This window comes from Carcharodon carcharias, chromosome 7, assembly GCF_017639515.1.
Source record: "Carcharodon carcharias isolate sCarCar2 chromosome 7, sCarCar2.pri, whole genome shotgun sequence".
Taxonomy (NCBI): domain Eukaryota; kingdom Metazoa; phylum Chordata; class Chondrichthyes; order Lamniformes; family Lamnidae; genus Carcharodon; species Carcharodon carcharias.
In genome coordinates, this window is record NC_054473.1 from 334,060 (window position 1) to 349,809 (window position 15,750).

The window sequence follows — 15,750 nt, forward strand, 5'->3', positions numbered from 1 at the left end:
TCAAGATACCATGCAGATGTAACATTAACCTACGAAGGTAGCAAAACCTTACATAGCAACTCATGTTAAAGGATAACTACAGATAAGAGGCTGCTTGAATTTGTAAACTGCACGCAATAAAACAATTTAATTGGAAATAGAAGACATTTATTTAAAGGGATGTATAATTACAACTTGCACAAACAGAAACCAGAAATTCCTAGACACTGACTCATGGGGCACTATTGCTCACATCCTGCCAAGTAGAGTACCTGCCATTAACCCTATTCTTTATCTCCTGCCACTCAGCCAAGTTCCTACACAATGTTCCAGTACAAAAACAAGCCATTCAGTCCTTTAAATCTACCAGTGCTTTTCTCCACTAGCCACAGTATAATGCCACTTTCATGATCAGACCCCACACCTTCTAACATCCCAACTAGTCTAATCCCGCTCTCCTAATCACACCATACACATTTTAATCATACTTTGTGTAGTGAAGTGCACTGTGTGGTGTACAGAGCAATATACCATGTGGTATACACAGCAATGCACCATGTGGTGTACACAGTAATATACCATGTGGTATACACAGCAATGCACTGTGTGGTGCACACAGCAATGCACCGTGTGGTGTACACACAAATGCACTGTGAGCTGTACACAGCAATATACCTTGTGGTGTAAACAGCAATAAACCACATGGTATACAGAGAAATATACTGTGTGGTTTACAGAGCAATGCACTGTGTGGTGTAAACAGCAGTGCACTATGTGGTATACACAGCAATGCACCGTGTGGTATACACAGCAATGCACCATGTGGTGTATACAGCAATATACTGTGTGGTGTACACAGCAATGCACCATCTGATGTACAGAGCAATGCACAGTGTGGTGTACAGAGCAATTCACTGTGTGGTGTACATAGTAATTCACTGTGTGGTGTACAAAGAAATGCACTGTGTGGTGTACATAGTAATTCACTGTGTAGTGCACATAGCAATGCACCGTGTGGTGTACAGGGCGATGCAACATGTGGTGTATACGGCAATGCACCATGTGGTACACACAGCAATGCACTGTTTGGTGTACATAGCAATGCACCGTGTGGTGTACATAGCAATGCACCGTGTGGTGGACACAGCAATATACCATGTGGTATACACAGCAATGTACCATGTGGTGTATACAGCAAAGCACCGTATGGCATACACAGCAATGCACTGTGTGGTGTCCACATCAATATACCGCGTGGGGTACACAGCAATGCACTGTGTGGTGGACACAGCAATATACCATGTGGTATACAAAGCAATGCTCTGTATGGTGTACAGAACAATGCACTATGTAGTGTACACAGCAATATACCATGTGGTGTACACACCAATGTGCCGTGTGGTGTACACAGCAATGCGCCGTGTGGTGTACACAGCAATGCGCCGTGTGGTGTACACAGCAATGCGCCATGTGGTGTACACAGCAATGCACTGTGTGGTGGACACAGCAATATACCATGTGGTATACACAGCAATGTACCATGTGGTGTATACAGCAAAGCACCATATGGCATACACAGCAATGCACTGTGTGGTGTACACAGCAATGCACTGTGTGGTGTACATAGCAATGCACCGTGTGGTGGACACAGCAATGCACTGTGTGGTGGACACAGCAATATACCATGTGGTATACACAGCAATGTACCATGTGGTGTATACAGCAAAGCACCGTTTGGCATACACAGCAATGCACTGTGTGGTGTACACAACAATACACCATGTGGTGTATGCAGCAATGCACCATCTGCTGTACAAAGCAATGCACAGTGTGGTATACACAGCAATGCACCATGTGGTACACAGAGCAATGCACTGTTTGGTGTACATAGCAATATACCATGTGGTATACAAAGCAATGCTCTGTATAGTGTACAGAACAATGCACTATGTGGTGTACACAGCAATATACCATGTGGTGTACACACCAATGTGCCGTGTGATGTACACAGCAATGCGCCGTGTGGTGTATACAGCAATGCACTGTGTGGTGTACACAGCAATGCACCGTGTGGTGTACACAGCAATGCACCGTGTGGTGTACACAGCAATGCACTGTGTGGTATATACAGCAATGCACTGTGTGGTGTACAGAACAATGCAACGTGTGTGTACAGAACAATGCACCATGTGGTGTACACAACAATGAACTGTGTGGTGTATACAGCAATATACCGTGTGGTGTACAAAGCAATATACCATGTGGTGTACACAGCAAAGCAACGTCTGATGTACAGAGCCATGCACCTTGTGGAGTACACTGCAATACATCATGTGGTATACACTGCAATGCACCTTGCGTTGTACACAGCAATGCACTGTATGGTGTACACAGCAATGCACCGTGTAGTGTACACAGCAATGCACTGTGTGGTGTACAGAGAAAGGCACCCTCTGGTGTACACAGATTTGCACCATGTGGTGGAGACAGCAATGCACCGTGTAGAATACACAGCAATGCACTGTTTGGTGTACACAGCAATGCACCGTCAATATACAGTATGGTGTACATAGCAATGCACCATGTGGTGGACACAGTAATGCACTGTTTGGTGTACAGAACAATGCACCGTGTGGTGTACACAACAATGTACCATGTGGTGTACACAACAATGCACCGTGTGGTGTACACAGCAATGCACCTTCTGGTGTACACAGCAATGCACCGTGTTGTGTACACAACAATGCACCGTGTGGTGTACACAGCAATGTACAGTGTGGTGTACATAGAAATGCACCATGTGGTGTACAGAACAATGCACCATGTGGTGTACACAACAATGCACTGTGTGGTGTATACAGCAATATTCTGTGTGGTGAACACAGCAATATACCATGTGGTGTACACAGCAAAGCGCCGTGTGATGTACATAGCAATGCACCGTGGTGTATACAGCAATGCACCTGGTGGTGTACAGAGCAATGCACTGTGTGGTGTACACAGCAATATACCATGCGGTATACACTGCAATGTACCGTGTGGTGTACACAGCAATGCACCGCGTGGTGTACACAGCAATGCACCTTCTGGTGTACACAGTATTATACCATGTGGTATACACAGCAATGCACCGTGTGGTCTACACAGCAATGCGCTGTGTGGTGTACACAGCCACGCGCCGTGTGGTGTACACAGCAATGCGCCATGTGGTGTACACAGCAATGAGCCATGTGATGTACACAGCAATGCACCGTTTGGTGTACACAACAATGCACTGCGTGGTGTACACAGCAATATACCGTGCGGTATACACAGCAATGTACCTTGTGGTGTACTCAGCAATGCACCGGGTGATGTACACAGCAATGCGCCGTGTGGTGTACACAGCAATGCGCCGTTTGGTGTACACAACAATGCACTGCGTGGTGTACTCAGCAATGCACCGGGTGGTGTACACAGCAATGCACTGTTTGGTGTGCACAGCAATATACCGTGCGGTATACACAGCAATGTACCTTGTGGTGTACTCAGCAATGCACCGGGTGATGTACACAGCAATGCGCCATGTGGTGTACACAGCAATGCGCAGTGTGGTGTACACAGCAATGCGCCGTTTGGTGTACACAACAATGCACTGTGTGGTGTATACAGCAATGCAGCATGTGGTGTACACAGCAATGTACAGTGTGGTGTACATAGAAATGCACCGTGTGGTGTACACAGCAATATATCATGTGGTATACACAGCAATGCACCTTCTGGTGTACACAGAAATGCACTGTGTGGTGTTCACAGCAATGCACTGTGTGGTGTACACAGTATCATACCGTGTGATATACATAGCAATGCACTGTGTGGTGTACACAGCAATGCGCCATGTGGTGTACACAGCAATGCACCATGTGGTGTACACAGCAAAGCACTGTGTGGTGTATACAGCAATATACAGTGTGGTGTACAAAGTATTGCACCATGTGGTTGACACAGCAATGCACCTTGTGTACACAGCAATGCACCGTGTGGTATACACAGCAATATATAATGTGGTATCCACAGCAATGCGCCATGTGGTATACACAGCAATGCGCCATGTGGTATACACAGCAATGCGCCATGTGGTATACATAGCAATGCGCTGTGTGGTGTACACAGCAATGCGCCGTGTGGTGTACACAGCAATGCGCCGTGTGGTGTACACAACAATGTACTGTGTGTGTATATAGCAATGCATCTTGTGGTGTACAGAGCAATGCACTGTGTGGTTTACACAGCAATATACCATGCGGTATACACAGCAATGTACCGTGTGGTGTACACAGCAATGCACTGCGTGGTGTACACAGCAATGCACCTTCTGGTATACACAGAAATGCACTGTGTGGTATTCACAGCAATGCACTGTGTGGTGTACACAGTATCATACCGTATGATATACACAACAATGCACCGTGTGGTGTACACAGCAATGCACCTTCTGGTGTACACAGCAATGCACCGTGTTGTGTACCAACAATGCACCGTGTGGTGTACACAGCAATGTACAGTGTGGTGTACATAGAAATGCACCGTGTGGTGTACAGAACAATGCACCATGTGGTGTACACAACAATGCACTGTGTGGTGTATACAGCAATATTCTGTGTGGTGAACACAGCAATATACCATGTGGTGTACACAGCAAAGCGCCGTGTGATGTACATAGCAATGCACCGTGGTGTATACAGCAATGCACCTGGTGGTGTACAGAGCAATGCACTGTGTGGTGTACACAGCAATATACCATGCGGTATACACTGCAATGTACCGTGTGGTGTACACAGCATTGCACCGCGTGGTGTACACAGCAATGCACCTTCTGGTGTACACAGTATTATACCATGTGGTATACACAGCAATGCACCGTGTGGTCTACACAGCAATGCGCTGTGCGGTGTACACAGCAACGCGCCGTGTGGTGTACACAGCAATGCGCCATGTGGTGTACACAGCAATGAGCCATGTGATGTACACAGCAATGCACCGTTTGGTGTACACAACAATGCACTGCGTGGTGTACACAGCAATATACCGTGCGGTATACACAGCAATGTACCTTGTGGTGTACTCAGCAATGCACCGGGTGATGTACACAGCAATGCGCCGTGTGGTGTACACAGCAATGCGCCGTTTGGTGTACACAACAATGCACTGCGTGGTGTACTCAGCAATGCACCGGGTGGTGTACACAGCAATGCACTGTTTGGTGTGCACAGCAATATACCGTGCGGTGTACAGAACAGTGCTCCGTGTGTGTACAGAACAATGCACCATGTGGTGTACACAACAATGCACTGTGTGGTGTATACAACAATATACCATGTGTTGTACACAGCATTGTACCATGTGGTGTACACAGCAATGCACTGTTTGGAGTACACAGCAATGCTCTGTGTGGTGGACTCAGCAATGCACTGTGTGGTGTACATAGCAATATACCATGTGGTATACACAGCAAAGTACCATGTGGTGTATACAGCAATGCACCATGTGGTGTATACAGCAATGTACCATGTGGTATACACAGCAATGCACTGTGTGGTGTACACAGCAATATACAGTGTGGTGTACATAGCAATGCATCATGTTGTGTACACAGCAATGCACCATGTGGTGTACACAGCAATGTACAGTGTGGTGTACATAGAAATGCACCGTGTGGTGTACACAGCAATGCACCGTGTGGTGTACAGCAAAATGCACCGTGTGGGGTACACAGCAATGCACCTTGTGGTGTACACAGCAATATACTGTATGGTGTACACAGCAAGGCACCGTGTGGTACATAGCAATGCTCTGTTTGGTGTACAGAACAATGCACTATGTAGTGTACACAGCAATGCACCACCTTGGTGTCCACAGCAATGCACCGTGTGTGGTGTACAGAACAATGCACCGTGTGTGGTGTACAGAACAATGCACCGTGTGGTGTACACAGCAATGCACTGTGTGGTGTACACAGCAATGCATCTTGTGGTATACACAGCAAAGTACTGTGTGATGTACACAGCAATATACAGTGTGGTGCACATAGCATTGCACCATGTGGTTGACACAGCAACGCACCTTGTGGTATACACAGCAATGTACCGTGTGGTGTATACAGCAATGCACCGTGTGGTGTACACAGCAATGCATTTTGTGGTGTACACAGTAATATATAATGTGGTATCCACAGCAATGCACCGTGTGTTACACACAGCAATGCACTGTTTGATGTACATAACAATGCACCGTGTGGTGGACACAGCAATGCACTGTGTGGTTTACACAGCAATATACCAGGTTGTATACACAGCTATGTACCATGTGGTGTACATAGCAATACACCGTCTGATGTACACAGCAATGTACAGTGTGATTTACAGAACAATGCACCGTGTGATGGACACAGCAATATACTGTGTGGTATACACGGCAATATACCATGTGGTGGTGTACACACCAATATACTTTATAGTGTACACAGCAATGTACCGTGTGGTACATATAGCAATGTTCTGTTTGGTGTACACAGCAATGCACCGTGTTGGTGTACAGAACAATGCACAATGTGGTGTACACAGCAATGCACTATGTGGTTTATACAGCAATATATCGTGTGGTGTACACAGCAATATACCATGTGGTGTACGCAGCAATACAACGTCTGATGTACAGAGCACTGTGCCATATGGTGTACATAGCAATGCATTGTATGGTGTACACAGCAATGCACCCTGTGGTACACACAGCAATGCACCGTGTGATGGAAACAGCAATGCACTGTGTGGTATATACAGCAATGTACCATGTGGTGTACAATGCAATGCACTGTGTGGTGTACACAGCAATGTACCATGTGGTATACAGAACAATGTACTGTGTAGTGTACAAAGCAACTTGCCCTGTGGTGTACAAATCAATGCACTGTGGTATACAAAGCTATCTACCATGTAGCGTACACAGCAATTCACTGTGTGTTGTACACAGCAATGTGCCGTGTGGTGTCACAGCAACATACCATGTGGTGTACACAGCAATATACCGTGTGGTGTATGCAACAATATACCGTGTGGTGAACGCAGCAATGCACTGTGTGGGGTACACAGCAATGTACCGTGTGGTGTACAGAACAATGCACCGTGTGGTATACAAAGCAATATAGCATGTGGTGTACACAGCAATATACCGTGTGCTGCACAAAGCAATGCACCATAAGACCATAAGACATAGGAGCAGAAATTAGGCCATTCGGCCCATCAAGTCTGCTCTGCCATTCAATCATGGCTGAGAAGTTTCTCAACCCCATTCTCCCGCCTTCTCCCCGTAACCTTTGATCCCCTTACCAATCAAGAACCTATCTATCTCGGTCTTAAATACATTCAATGACCTGGCTTCCACAGTCTTCTGTGGCAATGAATTCCATAGATTCACCACTCTCTGGCTAAAGAAGTTTCTCCTCATCTCTGTTCTAAAAGGGCTTCCCTTTACTCTGAGGCTGTGCCCTCGGGTCCTAGTCTCTCCTACTAATGGAAACATATACCCCACGTCCACTCTATCCAGGCCTTTCAGTATTCTGTAAGTTTCAATCAGATCCCCCCTCATCCTTCTAAACTCCATCGAGTATAGACCCAGAGTCCTCAAACGTTCCTCATATGTTAAGCCTTTCATTCCTGGAATCATTCTCATGAACCTCCTCTGGACCCTCTCCAGGGCCAGCACATCCTTCCTGAGATACGGGGCCCAAAATTGCTCACAATATTCTGAATGTGGTCTGACCAGAGCCTTATAAAGCCTCAGCAGCACATCCCTGCTTTTATATTTTAGTCCTCTCGAAATAAATGCCAACATTCCATTTGCCTTCCTAACTACTGACTCAACCTGCAAGTTAACCTCAAAAGAATCTTGGACTAGGACTCCCAAGTTCCTTTGCACTCCAGATTTCTGAATTCTCTCCCCATTTAGAAAATTGTCTATGCTTCTATTCTTTCTACCAAAGTGCATGACCTCACACTTGCCCATGTTGCATTCCATCTGCCACTTCTTTGCCCATTCTCCTAACCTGTCCAAATCCTTCTGCATCCTCCCCACCTCCTCAATACTACCTGGCCCTCCACCTATCTTTGTATCATCTGCAAACTTAGCCAGGATGCCCTCAGTTCCTTCATCTAGATCATTAATGTATAAAGTGAAAAGTTGTGGTCCCAACACTGACCCCTGCGGAACTCCACTAGTCACCGGCCGCCATCCTGAGAATGACCCCCTTATCCCCACTCTCTGCCTCCTGCCAGACAGCCAATCTTCTATCCATGCTAGTACCTTGCCTCTAACACCATGGGCTCTTATCTCACTGAGCAGCCTCCTGTGCGGCACCTTGTCAAAGGCCTTCTGGAAGTCCAAGTAGATAACATCCATTGGCTCTCCTTTGTCTAACCTACTCGTTACCTCCTCAAAGAATTCTAACAAATTTGTCAGGCATGACCTCCCCTTGATGAAACCATGTTGACTTTGCCCTATTTTACCATGCACTTCCAAGTATTCTGAAATCTCATCCTTAATAATGGACTCTAAAATCTTACCAACGGCCGAGGTCAGGCTAATCGGCCTGTAATTTCCCGTCTTTTGCCTCACTCCCTTCTTAAACAGAGGGGGTACATTAGCAATTTTCCAGTCCTCTGGGACCCTCCCTGACTCCTGAAAGATCACCACTAACGCCTCCACTATCTCTTCAGCTATCTCCTTCAGAACTCTGGGGTGTAATCCATCCGGTCCAGGTGATTTATCCACCTTCAGACCTTTCAGTTTTCCTAGCACCTTCTCCTTGGTAATGGTCACCATACTCAGCTCTGCACCCCCCCCCCCGACTCTCTTGAACTTTGGGGATGTTACTCGTGTCTTCCACTGTGAAGACTGATGCAAAGTACCTATTCAGTTCCTCTGCCATTTCTTTGTTCCCCATTACTACTTCTCCAGTGTCATTTTCCAGCGGCCCAACGTCCACATTTGCCTCTCTCTTATCCTTTATATATCTAAAAAATTCTTGCAATCTTCTTTTATATTACTGGCTAGTTTACCCTCATATTTAATCTTCCTATCCTGTGATGTACACTGCAATATACCGTGTGGTGTACACATACCGTGTGGTGTACACTGCAATATACCGTGTGATGTACAATGCAATGCAATAATGTTGTTCTGAAATACGCCTGTTTGAACAGAAAAAGAGAGATTTCAATGGATTATATAAAATAAGGATAGGTCACTCACCTTTATTGGCTTTCATTTTTCAATTGACTTCATGTACTATGAGTAAGTGAAGATACATATCCAGGAGAAGCTGTAGTCCACCTGTTGTTTTTAAGAGCTTTCAGGAAGAAATAATGTGATCTTCCCTGAATGTGTCAGTCTTTGTGATGAGTCATAATCACTTCTTCCAACCAACAAGAGTCATTTTAGTCCAAGAATTTGTGAACAAACCTGTCGATCCGCTCTGTTGCGATCTGGTTTGTGATCTAAAAAAAAGATTGGTATTATAATAATCACCTTGTTATCATGTACACAAATGCACTAGATAAACTGAACAGGCATCTGAACTTGGATTTTTAAGCAAATGCCCACACGACTGTAAAACAGTCATGGAATTTGTAAAGATCCACTAAACAAGGTGAACTCCTGCAGAAATGTTTCGATGTTACTGTAGATCATACACCTGTTCTTCCGGTGCTTATTGTGGGAAATGTGCTGCTGGCTGATATAGAGCAAGTGGTTCTGGAGATTGTACATCAAATGGGTTACAACACACATTTGCTGCCTCTGGGACATGATTCAATCCTCTGTGCTCTGTAAATCTGCCCAAATCTATTCAAAATGCTTTTTTGGGAAAAAGAACAGGTTGGCTCTGGTTCTATTGTCAATTATCTTGAATCTGTGTCCTCTCGTTACTGACCCTGCTACCACTGAAAACTCCCTCAAATCCATTAGTGCCTTTCAACACCTCGATCAAATCTTCCCCAGAATCTTCCGTGCTCTAAGGAGAACAATCCCAACTTCTCCAGTCTCTACACATTAAATGAAATCTCTCATTTGAGGTATAATTGTAGTAAATCTTTGCTGCATCGCCCCTTGACATTCAATGGCATTATAATCGTTGAATCCCTCACCATTAACATCCTGGGGGTTACCAGTGACCAGAAACTGAACTGGACTATCCATATAAATACTGTGGTTGTAAGAGCAGGTCAGAAGCTGGGAATCCTGCAGCGAGTAACTCACCTCCTGACCATCCAGGATAAAGCAGACCACTTGATTGGCACATCATTCATCACATAGAAACTAGGAGCAGGAGTAGGCCATTCAGCCCTTCGAGCCTGCTCCACCATTAAATATGATCATGGCTGATCCTCTATTTCAATGCCATATTCCTGCTTTCTCTCCATACCCCTTGATGCCCCTAATATCTAAAAACTTATCAATTTCTTTCTTGAATATACTCAGTGACCCGACCTGCACAGCTTCTGTGGTAGAGAATTCCACAGGTTGACCACTCTCTGAATGAAGAAATTTTTCCTCATCTCAGTCCTAAATGGCCTGCCCCGTATCCTGAGACTGTGGCCCCTGGTTCTAGACTCCCCAACCAGGGGAAACATCCTCCCTGCATCCTGTCTGTCTAGACCTGTTAGAATTTTACACGTTTCAATCAGATCCCCTCTCATTCTTCTAAACTCTAGTGAATACAGGCACGGTCGAACCAATCTCTCCTCATACAACAGTCCTGCCATCCCTGTTATCAGCCTAGTGAACCTTCGCTGCACTCCCTCTATGGCAAGTATATCCTTCCTTAGGTAGAGAGACCAAAACTGCATTCAATACTCCAGGTGTGGTCTCACCAAGGCCCTGTATAACTGCAGTAAGACATCCCTACTTCTGAACTCAAATCCTCTTGCAATGAAAGCCAACATACCATTTGCCTTCCTAATAGCTTGCTGCACCTGCCTGTTTACCTTCATTGACTGGTGTACAAGGACACCCAGATCCCTTTGTACATCCACATTTAATAATATATCACCATTTAAATAATACTCTGCCTTTTTGTTTTTCACACTGAAGCGTATAACTTCACATTTATCCTTGTTATACTTCATCTGCCATGTGTTTACCCACACACACAGCTTGTCTAACTCATCCTGAAGCCTCCTTGCATCCTCTTCATAACCCCGCTCAGTTTTGTGTTGTCAACAAACTTGGAAATTCTCTGTTGGAGTCATGCGGACTCGAAACGTCAACTGTGTTCTTCTCCACCGATGCTGCCTGACCTGCTGAGTTTTTCCAGGTATTTTTGTTTTTGTTTTGGAAATATTGCATTTGGTTCCCTCATCCAAGTCACTTATATATATCATGAATAGCTGGGGCCCAAGCACTGATCCCTGTGGTACACCACTAGTCACTGCCTGCCACCCGGTAAAAGGCCGATTTATTCCCATTCTCTGTCTCTGGTCTGTCAACCAATTCTCAATCCATGCCAGTATATTACCCCTGATCCCATGTGCTTTAATTTTACTCATAGCCTCTTATGTGGGACCTTATCAAAAGCCTTCTTGAAATCCAAATACACCACATCCACTGGTTCTTCCTTATCTATTCTACTAGTTACATCCTCAAAAAACTCCAGCAGATTAGTTAAGCATGATTTCCCTTTCATGCTGACTTTGTCTAATCCCGTTAATGATCTCCAAGTGTTCTGTTACCACATCTTTTATAATAGACTCTAGCATTTTCCCCACTACTGATGTTAGGCTAACTGGTCTGTAACTCTTTGTTTTTTCTGTCCCTCCTTTTTTAAATAGTGGGGTTACATTTGCCACCCTCCAATCTGTAGGAACTGCTCCAGAGTCTATAAAGTTTTGGAAGATGATCACCAATGTATCCAGGGCCATGTTGGCCAGGGGCTGCAGCTGAACTGCTGACACAGGCAAAAGCAACTTTTGACCTGAAGTAATCTGAGTCCAGTCACTGGCCTGAGCTGGCTGGAACCGGTTTGAAGTAGCTGAGTGTCTTGAAGAACAAAGGGAATGAGATAAGACACAAGTCCTTATTTAGGAAAGGAGGAACAAGGTAATGCTACCCAAGTCTTGGAACAGAGCCAATGAGAGTATGCCACAGACTAGGCAAGCAGACCTAAACCAATGGGAGAGAGACAGCACAGCCTGGAGAGATAAGATTCAGTATAAGACTGGAGGATTTCGGGCGTGGAAGCAGCGAGACTCTGGATACCAACCATTGCAGAAGCAGAAGAACCTACGTCAGCAACGTAGGGACGCAAGAGAGAGAGAACGGAACACCTGGCGAGCGTCAGCTCTCCTTTTCAGGTATTAGCTTTTATTTTCTGTGACCACTCAGGCACTGTCAGAGAAACCTAGTGGGTGTGCGTTTAGATCCTAGTTTTGGGTATAAAACTGTATAACCTGGTGTAAACTGCATGTCTATATCTAACCAGACATATAAGCTACATGTAGATGAGCTAACGATGTGAATAAAGCGAATTTAGAGTTAAGAGAGAATTGACTCTTCTCCTCTTTGTACTAAGCCAACAACTGTTACCGGTGACCTCCGGCAACATATTTGGTGTCCCTGGGTGGGCTCGAGAATAAATCTCTCCTTTGAGTCAGCGGGAGACTCGAGCCAAACCCAGTTGGCAAAGTAAACAGAGATGAGGAGGTTGGGTTAATTCTTAGCTGTTAACAGAAGATGACGAATCAAAGGGAAATTCCAAGCTCCAGGAGCTTGGACTGTTTTGACTGGAAGGGACTCCTCCAAAAATACCTAATAGGGAATCGGCTGCAATACGGGGAGTATGCGGGTCACATTGGTGACACGGGAAAACCCGCTGGGGAGACCCTTTGGAGAATTTCACAAACAAAGATGTCAGATAAGAAATTTAAAAAGGTGCAGAAGTCAGTAGCGATCGGATGTTTACTTGAGGAATGGATAGAATGCTGACAGCAGGCTAGGAGGGAGAGAGACAGACTAGAGGAAGAGAATAAAAAACTCTGTGAGGAGATAGCCTGCCTTAGTGAGAAGGTAACTGACTTAAAGGGACAGAGAAGTGCGGATTTGATGCACATGAACCAATATCAGTAACAGTGCGAAAAATTGGCTGATGAAAAGAGTAAGTGAGAGGGAGAAGCCCAGGCAGCTAAAGCTGAGATGGAGCGATGGAAACAACAGTGTAGTGATTTAAAAACTGCTATGAATGTGATTCACAGAGCAGCTCAGGAGAAGAGGAGCAATACTGGTGATCACACAAAGTGTCAGAAACTGATAGTGAAGCTGTAAGATCAGCTAGCCGCACAGAGGGGCATAGACTGTGTGCTTTCGCACCCAGAAGAGGTGAAGGAAACAGTCAAGGGTATGTAGATTGGGATGATTTAGCAGACGGGGCAGATAGATACAGCGGCGGTGATGGGGAACCTCCACCAGAGGATCCACCGCTGGCATATATTCCAGAGCTGGGAAAACCGTCTGCCCCAATGGCCCCCCCTTGTAACCACTAGAGCACAAGCAGGGGCAGAAAGACAGGGGCAAGCTGGCCCGAATATGACATATTCCACCCCACTTGGGGTACAAGAATTGGGGGATATTGTGAAAGATATTGGGACGGGTGCACCTGGGGATGATCCCAGGGAGTTGTTGCTAGCGGTCAGGCAACAGAGAGGGGTACACGGATTAGACGATGCTGAGGAAAGAAAATTAATTCTAATGTGCCTACACCCACATATACACTCCGCCCTACCTGAGGAATAAAAACTTGGTAGTGGCACAAATGAGGCCTTAAAGAACGAGGTATTATCTGTCATGGGCGATAACAGAGGGAACCCAATGGAGGCGCTGATGAAATGCTATCAAAGAAAAGGTGAACACCCCACTGCATTTTGGGCTCACATTTGGGCGGTGTTTCAGGGGGTCTACGGCACAGGCCTAGATAGGGATAATTTACAGCCAGAGGGTGGAATCGATGGCTGAGAACGCTAGTGTCTCATGGCACTGAGGAGTCGAGGAAAGCATTAGATCAGTTTGATCCCATTGATGACACATACAGAGCCCTGGATAATTAGGAAGATGATTAGAGTATGGGAAAGGGAAACACCAAAACTACCCAAGGCATCCAGGGACAGAGCAGTGCCTGTTAAGGATCAGGTGACAACCTGGAGAAATGAAGAGAGGAGATCTATTCAGAGGGAACCCCCTCCAGCTTATCAGACAGTGGGAAGAGGAAGAGGAAGAGGAAACTTCTTGGGAACAGGGAGAACTCAGGGCAAGGTGTCCAAATGCTATAACTGTGGCCAAGAGGGACACTTTGCAAGGGACTGCCCGAACTCGAGACGAGAGAATGCAGGTCGGGGAGGAAACCAGAGCCTACTCGTGGAAGGGCTGAATAGACCAAGTCCTCAGTGTGATATGATAGAAATACCACCGAGTTCCGGGTTGTACCCTGAACTGCAATGATGGTCTCAGGCCTCTCCGTTATGTGATACGTGGTGGGATGACATGGGGAGACCCCTAGTGAATGGCAGGGTTGGAGGCAGCCCTATTACATTCCTTTGTGACACAGGGGGATCCCGAACCACCGTTAACACCACTCAGATCAATGACGGAGATTGGAAAATTCAAAACAAAATTATTCTAAGTGGATTCACAGGACATTCACAAGTAGGATATGTGACTGTACCGATGGAAGTCGTTGTGGGAGACATAGTGAAAGAGCATTCAGTGGCCCTCATCAAATTACCCAGACAACAAGAACATATATTAGGGAGCGACTATATGGCCAAAGCGGGACTCTGCTTTGACCCTGTTAATTGTATGATTTGGCAAATGCCTTTGGACATAGGCAGTAGAAATCACACACTCGTCCCGGTGGGGGAATATCAGGATAGGATATGCACGATCAGGGAAATGTGGATTGAAGCAGGAGAAATGAGTGATGATTGTGAAATACAACAAATTATTGCACAAAACTCAATAGTATTTGCCCGACATAAACATGATTGTGGGGAAATGACCGGGAGTGTGTGTATACAAGGTCCAGACCCCAAACCACAAAAGCAGTAGGGTTTACCAAAACAAGCAGAAGAAGAGATAGGGAAGGTGATACAGAGTCTGCTGCAGCAAGGGATATTAAGACCAATAGCTTCTACCGACAACGCACCTATTTGGCCAGTGAGGAAACCCAACGGTAGCCGGCGACTAACGATAGACTACAGAGAATTAAATAAAGTCACCCGTTAACAGCCCCTACTGTAGCAAGTAGCCCAGAAACGGTAGTTCGACAAAATGAGGATGCACAATGGTTTATGATTTTGGACATAAGTAACAGTTTTTGGTCTATTCCACTGGAGAAAGAATGTCAATATAAATTCACGTTTACTTTCCAAGGACAGCAATATACATGGACTGTCCTGCCACAGGGATTTCACAATTCCCCATCCATATTTCACCAACGGCTGAGGGAAGGTTTAAAAGGATTCTCAAGGCCTGAATGTCTAGTGCAATATGTAGACGACTTACTCCTACAAACTAAAACCAAAAAGGAACATTATCAACTGCTAAGTGAATTACTGCAGTTGTTGCATGACTTGGGATTAAAGATTATCCCTAAAAAAGCACAGATCATGAAACAAAAAGTTACTTACTTGGGAATGATTCTGACACCGGGGAAGAGGGACATTGACAAGGGAAGGATAGAGGCGGTTGGCA